Source organism: Convolutriloba macropyga, chromosome 4, assembly GCF_964194025.1.
Source record: "Convolutriloba macropyga chromosome 4, txConMacr16.3, whole genome shotgun sequence".
Lineage (NCBI taxonomy): Eukaryota > Metazoa > Xenacoelomorpha > Acoela > Convolutidae > Convolutriloba > Convolutriloba macropyga.
In genome coordinates, this window is record NC_134471.1 from 21,220,833 (window position 1) to 21,236,794 (window position 15,962).

At 32.7% G+C, this 15,962-nt stretch overlaps 1 pseudogene; it reads right to left on the minus strand.

Moving 5' to 3' along the window:
• Window positions 1-2,961: 2,961 nt before the first annotated feature.
• Window positions 2,962-15,962, minus strand: part of LOC142337511 (centrosomal protein of 135 kDa-like) — a 72,098-nt pseudogene continuing 59,097 nt past the window's right edge.

Sequence of the window (15,962 nt, forward strand, 5' to 3'; positions counted from 1 at the left end):
CTGTAAAAAATATGATAGATAAATTTACTTCAAAAACTTTCACAGACCTTAGTCCGCATTCTTTTATGACTTTAACTTATGCATTTACCAAAAAAGACTAATTGTACACGATCCTGAAATAATGAATAATGCTCCCAAAAACAAAAAACACAGCCGGCAGATTGCCGGATTGCCGGAATAAACTGCCGTGCCGTATATTAGCGATAGAAAACAGATAAATATATAAATTGGAAAAGAAATCGACGCCGCTCAAAAAACTATGTGAAACACATTCAGCGATCAATTATTGATCTCAATATAATCACGCAAAACTTTTGCTAGAGAGCCAGAAAGAGAGATAGAGAGAGAGAGAGAGAGAGAGAGAGAATGAGAGATAGATAGAGAGAGAGAGAGAGAGAGATAGAGAGAGAGAGAGAGAGAGAGAGAGAGATAGATAGAGAGAGAGAGAGAGAAATGAGGTCACTCTCTCAAATTCCGTTACTGAGAGTAAGAAATCAATCAAAGTGTTTGACTTTTTCAGTTTCGCTGTAAGAACACATGTGTGAGAAAAAAACCATGAGACAAAGGCGAAAACCAACGATTAATGCAAAATAGCTCCGCTTAATTGCAGCTTCGCAGCTATAAAAAAAGCGCAATGCTTGAACAAAACTGCAAAATCAGTAAATAAATAAAAGTTTAATCTGCTCTGTTGTGAATATGGAAACAGCTGCCAGACATCCATAGAAACAATCTAAAGAACAAAAAACTGTTAAATGCAACCAGCCTTGTGTATAAGCTACAAAATTCTCCAAGCAGCTTAAAACAATATCAGGTCCTAATACCTTTACAAAATTAGGTCCTAAACAACTAATACCTCTACAAGAAAACTTGGTGGAGTTTTTGCTCCATATTCAAATATTCGCAAAAATCGGAAATCAAAGTCCAACAAGAATATCGAAAATCTAGATCTGTCGAGCAAAAGCATAGAATACAAAATTACTGGAAAGCAATTAACCGACAAATTTTTCGATCTTGAGGAAAGAGTAAAACTCCTTAAACCAACAAAAGTTACTTCGCATTAGCCTAAAAGGAGAAGTGTAACCTGATATGATTGCCAAATATTTTGTTGACAAAATGAAAAGAAATCGAGTAGAGGCCTAAAATAGCTCCACTCAGCTGTCACTATTGTAGCTATCAAAAAAAAAAAATGGAACAGAAAGATCCGCGCTTTTTGAAGAATCTTTTTCTATCGATACTTTTTTTTGGCCAGTACCCTTTTTTGTCAATTTCTAATTTGCACATAATGTTTTGGTCACTGGCTTTTTTTCAGAACATGAACGTTGGCAATTTTATTTCTCGGTCATTGATTCTTAAAGCATTTCCGTCAATGAGTTTTTTTCAATCTTGTTTTTTCGGGCATTGGCTTTCAAGAAGGGAACTTTTTCGGACATTGTCCTCTTGTGAGCAGTCGTCTTAACCATGCCGCTCGAGAGCTCTAAAACATCATGCTCTTCGAGACTTGTTAAACATGCTCTTCAGAGGCCCCTTAAGCATGCACTTTTGCCTTTCACTAAACATGGTGCCTTATAAATTGTTATGCATTTTCTATATAAGATATATATATATATATATATATATATATATTATATATATATATATATATATATATATATATATATCTCAAGAAGAACTTCTTTTTCAAAATGCAATCAAGTCCAAACAGGAGGATTTTTGATATACCCAGACACTCTTGTTATTAATGGTTACTTGCTGTCTATAAAAATTGAATAGGTTGAAGGAGATCAATTTGTTTTTTTTTTAAATAAAAACTGTTTTTTGAAAATGAGAAGAGAGTTCAGCGCTGAATTTTATATCCTTCTAGCAGATTTTTTAGTCTAGAGTTCAGCAACTTTCAGCTAATAGCGCAGTAAAAATTTGTTCCACTTTCCCAACAAGACAATTTTAAGCCTAATGAGGTTAAAATTGGACTCATACAAATTAGCAGACAGATTGATTAAGTTCATGAGCCACAAAATAGATGGCGAAGTTTACCTTTTTGGAGAAATAAAGGACAAGACATAGGTTCGTATAAGTACAAAGACTTGGTTAGGCGCAAGAGACAATTGAGCAATCTTAAGTAGTAGGGTGATAAAGATCATGCAAGAATCATACACTATATCGAAATTAGAAAGACAAAATAAAAACATATGTCATAATTTTTAAAAATAGAAGGCGTGAAACCAAAAGGAACTTCATTTTTGAGATTTTTGTTTAAATGTTGCTGAATGTTTCGGTTGCGGAAAGAAACCCCCACGGAAAAAACCCCCACTTCGTTTTAGATAGGAAATAAACCCCCACGGAAATAAACCCCCACGGAAATAAACCCCCACTTTACTATTAAAGAGCTGCGCATTTAGCGCGTTTGGCCATGCCTCGCGGGCCATGGCCATGCCTCAGCGGCCCGTGGGACTTGATATGAAACTATCACAACCGAACAAATTATGACGACCGAAATTCAATTTTAAAATGGGGTTTTTTTTCCGTGGGGGTTATTTCCGTGGGGGTTATTTTCCGTGGGGGTTTATTTCCTATCTTAAGTTAGGTGGGTTTTTTTCCGTGGGGGTTTATTTCCTAGACCCGAATGTTTAAATATCTGAAATAGTCACTAGCATTGGACTGTAGCAAACATGCAATTCGGTGACAAGGTGAAAATGTCATAGTTTTAATGGAAATTTATTTTCATTAAAATCATAGATTAATAGATCATTATAGAGTTAGGAGAAATAGAGTTAGGACACTAAACTCAGATAACAAGAGTAGACGTCGTTGCTTGATAACAAACTGGGGGATGTCAAAGATTTAATTTAAACTTATGTTATAAATCGTCTTTAATTTTTGCTCAAAGCTTCAGGCTCAAGAAATTTGCGGTCGAAACTTATCCTGAAGTAAGCAAAACTCAGATTTTTAATTTGCCTTTTGATGTTATCTTCAATTTTTTCATGTGGGTACAGAAGAAAAACAAGGCCAGCAACGTCTACTACTAACATAAAACAACCTTTCAGAATCTCCCGGTATTCGGGAGTCACTAGGGGGTGGGGAGCAGGAGAAACGCTTGTTTCTCATTGGCGAATCAGCTCTCTCGCTCAGCACTAATGAACGCAACAGTATTTTCACTAAGTAATTAACCGTAATCGGATTTTTTTGCAACGTTTTAACAAGCGAACCTTTCAAAATGACAAGATTCACCATTTTTGAGACAAAAAAGAGGGCTTTTTTGCATCGACTCGGTCTCGAACCCATGCCCCTCACTGCACAGCCACAAGTATAATCCCATGCACTACCGACGCCTGTTACTGTTGTCTATCCGTTGTGGCTACATACGAAAATTGGTCGATGGCTTTTTGTCTCGCTTGTTTTTGCTAAGTTGTATGCTTAATCGTTTATCTGACGATGTTAAAGGATCGTTAAAGCATGTGGAGATAGGAGCGTTGTTAACCATTGCGTTCAAGTGCGACTTACATTTAATAAATTAGATTGCATGGTCAAATTTGAACGCATTAAAATGAGATACCGTTGAACTAAAGGTGCAAAAAAGTCTACATCCAAACGAACGAATTGGTATGCAATTGCATATCTAACGTTTTAGGGCTTGCAATTCTATTTCAATTTTAGACAGAATCTATAGAACCGTTATTAATTCTCTAAAACATGAACTACTCATAATAACATGAAACTTACATGAGGTATAGAAAGTTTCGCAATCATAGCAAAGCTTCCAGTCTCCCGCGGGTGACCTATATGGATTAAAAATAATGAACAAAATAGGGAAAAACAATTTCGATCCCATTTTTGAACTGAATCCTTTTGTTAAGTTCCCTGAACACAAATGTTTAAGAACAACTAATCTGCTGTCAAAAAATTTTTAACTGACAGTTCAGATTAATTGGATGCTCTCCTGCTCACAAAGAGAAGATTGTCCTCAAATCTAAAATTTGATTTTCTTTTAGCAGAAAGTGACATAAGCAGAAACATATTGAAACTCTCACTGACGGCCAAAATATTGTACTAGTAATTAAAGTGAGAAGCGAAAACTAAAACAAAAGATAACTTAAAATAACTAAAGAAAATGTCGAAAAACCTAAATTTGGTTCAAAATTCATAAACAGGAACCTGACAAGATCTTGCACGATAATAAATAAAAGCTGTAAAAATATTCGGTCAAAACTTTATGCTTATTTTTTTTTCATTTGATTGATCAATTTTCAATTCAAAAACAGGTACACTGCAGGAAATTGTGAGTTCATTTAAGTGCAATTTCAATCAGCTACTCAAATTTCACTGCCAAACTGAAATAATTCATCCATTGTTTTACTGGCCCCATGAAAGAACAAGAAAACTAGAAAAAAAATTCATTTGCATTAGTTATATAGATTTTATCAGAATTCCAAACACAGCACCACTATGTCAAAATTTTTTGACGCTGTTACCGAACATGAGGTTCTCGAATAAATCTGAAAATAAAACTTGGAGGTCTAGTATTTTCGCAAGAGAAAAAATTTGGCTCGGCTTGACACTTTAGTATTGACATTATAAACATCATACAATTAAGAAAGAAAAAAACAAGAATCTTTGAACAGATTGAGCCTGGTCATATTTGTAGATTATATGCTTTCAAAAACATTAGTCACTCAATTTATAAAATCTTCGAACTGAAGATACCCGACAACAGGCACAAAAAGCAAGAACAGCGAAAGCTATCGGAATACACAGAACAAAAACACTGAGATTTCTAGTCTAAGAGTTCAGGAGTTCTATAGTTTGCAACGAACACCAACAGAAGAGGGCGAACAAAATTTAATCTATTGGACCAATTTTCACAACTCTGTGTCCGAATTATTTATATATGCATACAATTTTAGTCAATGTTTTCATTCAGTCAATTAGTTTGATTCCTTTTTCAATATTAATAACTTGAGATACAGTATTTGGAGGTCTTTATGCATAAAAAAGTTGGGTGACAGGTTTCATTCAAACAATTATTTTGATTGCTCGTTTCTGAATCCAACTTAGCTCGCTTCTTAAACCGATTTAGAGAACTATATATATATGTTTAAATATTAAATAAACTTTACTTCTATAAAGTTTAGACAAGAGTTGTTGCTCTCTATGAGAGATGGGGTTTGGCTGACTGAAAAAAACTATTCAGACCACTTTTTTTCTCAGTTTTTTGAAGACCGAATCAGCATAGTTTTCAGCATAATTTAGTCAACCTGTAGTCTAGAGTATTAATTTTCAAAATAAAATAATTTTTTTATTATGAAAACCAATATTGAGACAAAACTTTTGATATTTAAATTGAAAAAATTTTGAACAATGTGTTTTAATTTGCTTGCTTTGTTGCTAGCGGCAAAACAATTCATAATCAAGTTTAAAACAGGCAGAATTTAAGCATTATATCTCATTCCAAATATAGAAATTTCAAACTGATGAAATTTTACTGATTATCCTAGAGCCAAGGCTGGATAGTTATTTTTTAGGAATCTGTCACAATGGTTATTTTCCAAATTCTGGCTGACAAAATTTAGGATTCCAAGTTTTTCCCGCCAGAAAAAAACTGACAAAATCTTGTAAAATTCTGGCAAAAAATGATTATATTTCAAGATTCTCATAAAACAAAAGTTGTTGTTCAGGATGGGTCTGTATTGCATTTGTTTGAAAATACCTGCTTCGCTAAATTCGGCTTCCGACACGATTATTTTTAGTACGATTGCATTAATAAAGGAAAAATATAATTAAAAACGTTGAAAATTTAGCAAACAGTTGCGAGAAGAAGAATAGTATTGTAAGATTCTGTCAGAATCTGGCAGATTCCTAGAAGATTATCATCCAGTGTTGACTAGGGTGTTAGGAACAGAAAATTCTGAATATTGTTTTGAATGATAATATGATCAGTTTTGCAATCAAATTAGATAGAAATTCTCATGCTTTTGATCAAAATCTAATGGTCATAAAACCAATTGACACCAGAGAAGCAACCTGCGATGAATTGTAACAATTTCTGGATCAGTCGCTAGTTTATCCCTCATTTAGTTTTTCTTTTTGGGTGGAGATTTTATCAAGTTTTATTTCTCAATATTATTTTCATTTCTCAATTTTACATCTATAAAATTCATTTATGAATGCAAAGCAGAAATGTCATGAGTATTTCTGCTTTGCATTTTATCCAATCGTTTGTCCACAGTCGAAACAATTTAAAATTTTGTTTTGTTGGTTCCTTTCTCCGATACAGCCATCTACTACTTCAAAGTAACAGCCAAAATGAGTGCATAAATTGCTCTAAAAGCTCCCAGTTGGATTTAAAATATGTCACTAAATTTAAATATATGTCTGCCTCTCCTCAACCATTGATTCTTCTTTTGGAGAAACCTATGGAAACTGGCCGGCGAAATTTGTTTTTTTTTGTCATCACGCAGTAAATACGGCATTGATATCAGTCCCGAAGAGAATCACCTTGAGACCTGATTTTAGCTTTAAATCTGGAAGACATAATTTTACGGAATAAGATGTGAGCTCTTTTTGTTAAAAGTTACACTTATCTTTTTACGTACCTCGATGGACTGGCATATCTGGCATTGGCATTTTGTCTCAGTCTCTTCACCTCCGCTTCAGATCTTTCCCTGGATAAAATAAAAAAAAACTTGAAATTAAATCAATAAATGTTCTGTAAGATAACTCCACTTCCAAATTTTGTCGAGATTCGAAAAATAGATATGTTTGGAGAATCTAACAGCGTCCGTTAGGTGAGACCTGAATATGATCTTTCAGGATCTTGTTGAACTTTTTTGAAAAAATTCTTGAATGCAAAAACTGTATTGATCGTTTTTCCACATTTTGCTGTCAGTTTTCTGCAACTTCAAATAGGTTGTGATGCTATAGGGTTTTGTCCTGAATTATATTTTTCCTCTCTGTTTTGCCTGAGCAGACATTTTCAGGAATGTTTATCAAGTTGTTAAAGATGAGGTCAATTAATCAAGAAACTTCAATCCTCCAGCGTAATAAAGGACATAAAATGGAATCTGAAAACCAAATAATTTGCAGAAAAGTTTTCTTTTTAACTTTATTAATGTTAATAATATTTATTGGGGACCTCTCATACTAGTTATTCGTGAACGCGCGTTGAAGATTTAAGGAAAACAAATGTTTAACTTGCAAAATAAGTGCATAATTTAAAAAATTTCTTGCAAAAAATCATCGTTTTTCAAAGTTTATCCAGAATCTTGAAAGTTGTTGAATAACAAATTTTTGATTATAAAGATCCAGGAGCATTCAAAGCGTTTTCTAAAAATGAAATTTTGAGTAGAGGAACTCAGTTTTACAGCTGTTTGTAATTAGGTTTAATTTCGATTTGGTAGCCACTTTTACTGATACTGTATGCGCCAAAACTCACTTTTAAAAAACTCTGTAAATATTATACTTACTTTAAATTTGAAGCTGATTAAGGTCAAACAAAAAATGGGTCAATAGATGTGACACAAAAATGAAAAGTAATGATTTAGTTGAACAAGAGCTGGAACAAAAGAAAAAGCTCCTGACTCAACAAAAAGCTGCATCTATGCTCCGGTAATCAAATTCATTTGATGTTTGTGCACTGAATTGTTTCACTCTAGATTCAAAAATTGAAAGTCGGAACCTATTTTGAAATGAAACCGATTTCCGTTTGTTCTAAAGAAACAAAACTGCACATCATTAGATTGAAAATAATTGGGGATAAAAGATGCAAAAATGTTTCTCTTTTATTTAACTGGTTAGCAGATCATTAGATCTCTCATGTCGAAACAAATACTTTTGATGTAGCTTTAGTCCAATATCAACCAGCTCAAAAAATTGAAGTGCTACATTTTCATTTTTGAAATCAAGATGGAAATTAAGTAAATATATAAAGCAGAATCGAAGAAACAGTTATTTAATTGAAACAACCAGATTCAGAGAAGTGTTGGGCCCCAAAAATAATGCTATAATTAAAAAAATGATGTCCAACAAAAAGGAGTTTTTACTGAGTGTATAACTTATAATAAAAATGTTTTTTTTTTTCAAACAATGAGACAATGCACAGTACCTGTTTGCAATTTACGTTGAAAATTTGGTTTCTGATAGTTATGCAGAACAATTTGCATTGATTGCTCAAATAGAAAACAATAAAACTTAAAAGCTTATGTTTATTAAGTTAAAATTGACAAGTTGGTAGAGTAGTTAACAAATTAGTGGGATACAACTTACCTTAAACTCATTAACAAAAGCTTGTAAATGCAGCTAAAATCATTCTAAAGAAATGAACCGAAAAAATTTTACCAGCGAAATAAGCTAGGGATAAATGAAAAAATACTCTTTAGAATTTTTGGTGACAATGTGTTAGATTAGTTTTTGTAGGAATAAAACACTGCAAGGTTCCTTTTTGTAACTGTAATAACTCATATGTATTTGGTCTTGACCTTTCCACTAGTCTATTTTTTACAAGAAACAAAGTTTCATTGGAATCCATTAAACGTGTATCAGAAAAAAATAATTGATCAAACTATTAGGCACAGAAAAATTTAACCCACATTCTGTATTCAGCTTCTGTTAGAAACCATTTTGTCATCTTCCTGGAAAATTTTAAGCATGATGTAGAACTTGGTTTAAAATGGTAACTTTAAAAAATTGGGAATGAACACTCACAAATGTATTTGTTAGAAGAAAACAAACAGCAACTTTTAAAACAACTTTAATTGATAGGCGATTAAAAAAACACCTTAGCTCAACTTAATACAATTTAACAGCCAAAAAATGGAAAAAAAGACCTCAACTTGAGGAAGTTTTCTGATTTGGCATTTTCACTTCTTGTCTAACCACATCGCGAATTGTTCTTTTCAGACTATTCAAAACATGCACAGGTCTTATCTTATTTATCACTCTTTATCATCATAACTTTAGAAAACTGAATGCATTGTGCTATACTTTTCTGACAAATCTACAAATTTCTTTGACATGAGTTTTATAAGAACACTACAATTGGTGGCACCCTATTCAATAATATCTAATAAGACAGAAATCAAACTTCGTTTGAGAGCAATTAAAAACTTATTATCAGACGTCAAAAGACAACAATCTAGTAAGATGCTTATCAAACATGTTTTATTAGATCCTAAAACAATTTTTATCGAGTAAGATCTGATAATCGGAAGTTTTATTGTCTAAGATTTTATCAGGTCCTTCATGATAGAAATTGTCAGAATGGTTTTACATTGAGTTTTCGATAAATTAAGAAGAAGAACGCAGCCCTCAGGTGGCTAAATGTTCCGACCCCTCTTGAGGGGGGAGGAATTATATACTCAACTGGGTTTTTTTTGTTCAGTCAATTTTGGCTGATCGATATATTCATCGTAGAGAGTTGAGACTGGTTTCATTAGAAAGATTGTAAAGCGTAGAATATGGAATTAGAAAGATTTTCTTATTTTTCAATTTTGTTTTCGACAGGGAGATATCGAGGTTTAAACTTTCAAGAAGATAGACTGAATTCCGTTGACTTCATTCACCTTTTTTCGGAATTTTTGACTAATATTACGCCAATTTTGATAAAATTTAATAAAATATTAAATGAAAATGTTGTTGATTTTACGTTTAAAGACAAAATACATTATCGGCTATTTTCATTAAATTTTTTGTCACAAATTCCGGCTAAAAATTTCACAAAATTCAGACTTTTTCATCGAAAACAGCACGCAAGTTCCTTTAGTCCACTCTGAATAAATTTGCAGGAAGTGCACACCCAAAAACCACTAACGCAGTCTTTGAAGACTGAAAAGAGGGCTAATTCCACTTCTACTTCCGTTGAGAGCGCTCTGTAAATAAAACTTTGCCGTTTTTTGCTAACTTTATTTGTTGATTATCAAAAACGCAGCATTTACTTTTGATTATTTAACAAGCAAAATATCTATATCAATAACATTCCAAAAAATAAGTATTCTTCATGGACAATCAACATTAGCAACACTAATTCTGTACCAATCTTGGATCGTTAAAATCCAAAAATAATTCGGATTGTCAGCATTCGGTTTTTTATAAAAAAATCAATCTTTTTTATATTATTTAAATAACAGAACGTTTCAAATCAAAGCTCACTAGTGATAGGTCATATTGGCTTGCTAAATAGCTTGAAACTTATTTATCTCGTTGATTGCTTGAAAGCTTATGGTCGTTTTGACTTTTAAAGTATTTGAATTTTAAATAAAAAATGGCTCATTGAACTTTGCCTCCTATTTTCTCTTACTTTGGTCAATTTGTAGCTTAGTGTCAGCAATCAAAGAATGCTAATTCTTTCAGCTGAATTCAAATTTAGTCTTTTTTGTGGTTTTACACCTTAATTTTTGGTGTTCCGGCATTGATACTACTAGATTTCACAATTTTTTTTTTAATTTTTAGGTATTTGCCCATTTTTCATGTTTTCTAATATTGTAAAATTATCACGTTATTGTCAGTTCATTTATCTCATTTTCTGCGTTCAAAATAACGCACAATTGATAATATTCAAATCCTTAAAGATATAGATTGTGGTTCTTTACCGCTTCGACAATACTTTCTCGAAGAATTTAATTGAATTTTTTAATTTTGTAATTAACTGTCGTTTTTACTTTGTTATTTTAGTCGTATTTAATTTCCTGTACAATGACCCGGTTTAATTGGGTTTTCCTGGAAGAGTAAAGGAGCCGACGTTTTGATATTAGAAGATAGATAATGGCTTTCATGACTTTGAAAACAATTGTTTTCCAAAATGAAAAAAAAAACATTTCAGCTTCGCAATTTTATTCCTTTTATTGTCTGTTTGTTACCTGTTCTCGTTAACTAAAGGTTAAAGATGACCCCATTTGTGTCATGGGAAAAAAGGAATGGTGTGCATAAAATCTAATGTTTTTAAAGAATTGGTTATGAATTTACGGGCTTCGACACGGGTTTTTAACAAAAAAAAAGTAAAGTGCTTTTTGATTTTTGTCATATTTCTCGTCCTTTTTGTAGACGTAAGACATGTTCTGGATAATTGCAGGTCTCGAAAGCTACTTTTGGAAGAGTAAACGAACCAATTCAATATTTTCATTTTGTTATTAATGGCTTTCATGTCTTTGGAGATAAATTTTTTTCGATAAAAACCAATATTACATAATCTTGCTTTTTTCTATTTGGTCTAATTGTTACCTAGTTTTTTTAATGAGAGGTCACATAACAAATTTCAAGGGAAGGGGTGAACAGGGATTGATGTCACAAAATCTAATGTTTTATGAGAATTCGTTATGACTTTACTGGCTTCCACACGGTTTTTTCACAAAAAAAGTAAATGAGTTTTTGTTTTTTTTTTCATATTTGACGTTCTTTTAGTAGACGTAAGACATATTCTGGATAATTTCTCAAAGGCTTCCTTCGGAAGAATGGATGAAACTATTCAACTTTTCATTTTGTAATTAATGGCTTTCATGTCTTTGGAAATAATTTTTTTTCGAAAGAAAACGAGTATTACATAATTTTGCATTTTTTCATTTTTGTCTAATTGTTGCTTATTTTCATTAACAAGCGGCCAGATAATACAATGTTGGTGTTCGACGGAGGTTCAATCAAACATATTTTGGGGGCCAAAGTATGGCTTTACGGCTTCCAAAGCATTTAATGGCAAGTTTGAATTGATTTTTAGTTTCATGTCTATTTGTTGTTCTTTTTGTAACTGCATAAAAATTGAATACCATGAGTTCTTAAATCCCTTCAATAGAAGCATTGGTAACTGTAAACCTATGGGATATTTTAGTTGATTCCTTATGGTTTTCATTACTTTGAAATTAATTGTTTGTTTAAGAAATTCAGCGAGTTTTCTAACTTTAAAGTTTCTGTTCTTTTTTGTCCAATTTTTACCAAGTTTTATTATGAACTGATGAATAACCATTTTTTTCTGGTGAAATACAAGTTATTTTGTTTATTTTGAGTTTTATCTGATGCTAGTTTAAGTTTGTTATTAAGTTTTGTTTTTTAAAACGGAGATAAATTTTTTGATGTAATTAATGTTTGTTGTTGTTGTTTGAATTTGCCGTTCGTCTTCGCTCAATTTCTTAATATCGGCATATCTCATCAATCTAATGCATGATTTTTTATTCCACTGAGTTATTTGCTTTGGAGGCTATCTTTTCGTTCATACACCAGTTTTTTTTGCAAAATACTTGAATTTTTTTGTGTTTTTCTATCTGTTCCTGATTTGGTAGACAATTATTCCAAAATTCTGGATGAGCGGGGTCGGAACCTTATGTGCAATCGCACACTACCGAGCCGCCTTGTTATTTTTCAAGGCAAACATATGCCAAGCAAAATTGATTTTTTCCAATTTTGGTGGTTTATATTTAAACTTGAATAATACATCTTTGAAGTAAAACAACACGTAACAAGTGTCCTGATATCGAGCAAGTTAAAGGTAAGCACAAATAATTGACGCAACAAGAAAACCAAATCTATATAATGAATTGAAATCAAAGCAGGGGAGCTTAATTAAGAGGCCGGTGCCAAAAGAAAAACGTTTTGATAAGCATATAATTTTCGTTTGACGTGACTGAAGAAATGATAGTTATTCCCATTTTGGTATTAAAAGTTGTGAAGGTCATTTTATCGAATCAATTGCATTTTTTCTACATTAACATAATTGGCATTGCCTCACTCAATTAAACTCACTTTTAAGCTATTGGAGCATAAGTCAATTTTCAATGGCATATAATACAAACTTTTTCATAAATATGAAGAAGGATAAAATGTTTGTATGGAAACTTTCCTTTCTATTCAAAGGTTTATAAACAGTGGCATTCAAAAATCTAACAGGCAGGCTTAATTACGAAAGAAAATGCCGGACAAAATTAAAATTAGAGATACCGGCTGGAAAACGATATAGTTCCCCGCCGAAAAACGGTTTTTCCACCTTTTCCCAAGCAGGGGGTACCCAAAAAATGACCACGACGATCTTTTGGGGGCAACCCCCACTCCGTTTTTTATAATGCCTGCAAATTGACTACTACTGAAGTATACATACTTTTCGAACCGCTCATTTGTGAGTTGTTTCCGACTTCGTTCTAGTTCCGCCTCGCTAGTGCCGACTCTCGTGCGCAGACTTTGAATTTCACGCTGTTGTGATGAGCTAAAACATAACACAATCAGCATAGAAAGGCCCCATTCGGCAATGTTCAAGTTTTTAATGATTTTTTTTAATTTTCAGTTTAAAAACCAACTGAAAAGAGGATAGAGGATCACGCTAAGCTAAAATAAATAATCATCAAGAATAAGCATATTTTAAATTAACATGATAAAAGCACATGTGCGTAATTAATGTGGAAGTGGACCAGCACGGGATTCGAACCGACTTCTCTAACATGCAAACCTTTTATACCAACCATTACCCCATTTGGTCTTAAGCTCTAGAAATTCGACATGACTTATTGCCCATTATCGTGATATCTTTTTCCAAGTTCACGTTGATCGAGTCGCGCAGTGCCAAGCACATTTTATGCAAAATTTACATTTGGGTGTCCTCTAAACATTCTAACAGTTCTAGAATCCCAACCGGGTACGGATATTTCAATCTATAAATACCATTTGCTCTCGGAAAGCGCGAGTCTCTCTTTGAATAGCTGGATCTCCGATTCCTTCTCCTGGACAGCCAGACCTAGTCCAAACTCGGACTCCTTGTTGGCAGTGAGGAGGTCCTCTAGGTTCCGGATGGTGCTCTTCTCAGACTCAATCTGTCTCCTCAGCAAGTCTATCTCCTGCTTTTGGTCCTCAACTGTGTTTCCCATCTAGAAAAAAGAAATAAACTTGAGCTAAGACTGTTAATTTTGAGTATAAACGAATATGTCTTTTCTACATGTTGCAATGTGTAATTTAATTTATCATCATGAAAATTGCAACTGAGTTTCCTCATTGGGACGGAGCGAACTTGCAGGGAATTTAATTGTTCCTTAAAATTTCAATTGACAAAATAAGAGGTCATGTTTCAACTTCTGGAGATGAAATAATGAAAGACTCGGCCCTGGCAAATTGCTCAAACCTTTCTGAAGTGACCATCAAGGTTTTGTGGCTGTACACACTTGTGTTAGCGAAACACTATTTGCTTTCAGGTGTGGTCAAATTCTCAAGAGGCTGTAGTCAAATTCTCAAGAGGGTGTAGTCAAATAGACGGGGATACCTCCAAAATGACACAAAATCTAATGAGAGAGAGAAGAATGCGTTGTTTTTCGGGAATTTTCAGCCACACACACTGAAATTTTTGTAATAATTTTTTCAAAAGAAGTGAAGTTGATTTCTGCTCTGCACAAGTCGAATTCGGATGGTTACATTATAAGAGCTTGCAAGTTTCTAGTAAATTCTTACAAGGTAATTTATCGCCTTCCAAGTGTTAAGTTAACCATTTGACTTACAAACTCTTACAGGTTAATCATTCTGAAAGTTAACCATTCGACACGCATGGTTCTTAGAAGTTAAACATTTGAATTAGAATGCTCTTAAAAGATATTCGTCCGACTTGTGAATGTGTATCTTGTTGGAACTTGCAGAAACTAACAAGGCGATGCGTCGCCTTGCATATCTTTCTGACAAAAAACAGAAAAGAAAAAAGAAATGTATATAAAAAATTCAACATTTTATGTATCTCTTTAAGTAGAATCTCATGAGAATTCTGTGTTATTTTCACTTCTTGAAAAGGAATGATAAACTGTCGCATTTGATGGTTTATGCAAGTATTAATGTATGCAATATTTGTATACATTTCATTTTGTTTTTTTTTGTTGCAATTAGAATTAATCTTTTGGCTATTGCAAAAATTTATTGGCCTCGAATAAAACTAATTAATAATTTAGTTAATTTGAACAGGAAAATGTTCAAAATTTAACCTCTTCGGAAACATATGTAAAAAATATAGAAAGAGTGAGCAACAATTTTAAAAACAAAAACAAAATCAATAGCAGTCTATTGCTACCATCTATTGCTTCCAAAATTATAACCTCGGAATCATGAATGCTCCGAGATAAATTTGAAGTTTTGAGAATATCATTGTTTTGATGAAAAGCTGAACCAAATGAAAGCGGAAAAGAAATAAAATGTTTGTAAAAGAAGTAAATAAAAACTTGTCATTTGTGCTTTAAATTTGCACAATTCCAGAAATTAACTCTTTGGTTAAATAATTCAACAAAAAAGAAAAATATAATTTTCACTAGAGGGTCTAAGGGTAACAGGCTGTGCTGCAGTATAAAGTTTAAAATAATTTTTCTGCTGAACAAAGCGGAAAAATTATATTGTCAAAAAAGAGAAAAATCATAAAATAGCAATTAAAAAGAAGAATTTATGTTACATACTCTGTTCAGCTTTATATATGCCCAGAAAATATAGATATACTACCGATAAATGGAAATGATCTCAAAAAACAAAACCTTTGATCGTGTTCTCTTGAAATATTTTTGTCTTTATAAAAACCTTATTTGTCCATATTTTCATTGATTACGTATGACAATTTATTACAGATGAAAACAATCAGAACACACAGCATTATTGCTAGAATGAATATACGTAAGCTATGAGCTCAATACGAATGCCCTGCTGTCCCTGTTGTCAAGTAAGTGAGCACGGACATTACCACACAGCTTAAATATCTCTATAAAAAATACACTTTATAACGCAATCTAAATTTCGGTAATGAAAAAAAAAAAAGATTTTCAGTGTTGCTTGAGATTTCAGCCTGAGAAATTGAAAGACCAACTTTCAGTCTTATTATGAAGCTCTGAAAAGAGCGTGAAACGGAATTATACTATTAACAATATATTTGGCTGTCATAATATAAAGGTTAACAAAAAATTTTAATAATAACAATCATTACTGTCTTCTTTCTTCAATTTTCTCTAAATATGACTGCCAAGTTTGAATAGCAACCCGTCAGTGGG